Source organism: Terrapene carolina, unplaced genomic scaffold (assembly GCF_002925995.2).
Source record: "Terrapene carolina triunguis isolate 2854851 unplaced genomic scaffold, T_m_triunguis-2.0 Scaffold33876, whole genome shotgun sequence".
Classification (NCBI taxonomy): Eukaryota; Metazoa; Chordata; order Testudines; family Emydidae; genus Terrapene; species Terrapene triunguis.
This window is the reverse complement of record NW_020698227.1, coordinates 4,680-5,343: the sequence shown is the minus strand read 5'-3', so window position 1 is coordinate 5,343 and position 664 is coordinate 4,680. Positions and strand designations below refer to the sequence as shown.

At 52.7% G+C, this 664-nt stretch overlaps 1 non-coding gene across 1 annotated transcript; it reads left to right on the top strand.

The window, feature by feature from the left end:
* Window positions 1-208: 208 nt before the first annotated feature.
* On the top strand, window positions 209-290 carry TRNAS-UGA. Its single transcript has one exon. It is a non-coding gene; the product is annotated as a tRNA-Ser (tRNA).
* The last annotated feature ends 374 nt before the right edge of the window (window positions 291-664 follow it).

The window sequence follows — 664 nt, the reverse complement described above, 5'->3', positions numbered from 1 at the left end:
TTTCCCATTCCCGCTCTGTGGGAGGGGAGACTTTTCAAAGTGCTCTCTGTGCAACTGCACATGGCTAAGCAAAGAGAACAAACCCAAATCCCCCCTGTGCTTTGGGAGCCAGGTTTGCTGTGTGAATTCTGTATTTCAGATGACTTCAAGCCTAGGCGTTGTGATTATTTACTAGTTTCTCTAGCATTGGGCCACTGTTGTGCTCACAGCTGTGATGGCCGAGTGGTTAAGGCGTTGGAGTTGAAATCCAATAGGGTTCCCCTGCGCAGGTTCAAATCCTGCTCACAGCGAGGTCTGTGTTTTAGCCAGTCTCTAACCCAGGCAATACCTCTCTACAACCCCCAGAGACACTCTCAATTCTCTCCTGACCCCAAGTAAATCCTGTTCTGCTCCTTTCATAGAGATCCCTGGGACACCACCTCACACTGTGTCCCTGAGGTGTCAGGCAAACTCTCAGCGCCTGAAGCCTCTGCCACTCACCTAGCGCCCCATAGATCACCCATAGCCCTGGCTGCTGCTCCTCTCTCTAGCATGTCAAAGGAGCCAAGTCAGTGATTCCATGGGAGCTATGGGGCTGCAGCACCAATGGAAAAAAATAGTTGCCCAGCATCCACTGGCAGCCAGCTCCGACCCTCCCCCCCGTGCCTCCCACTGACTAGCCAAT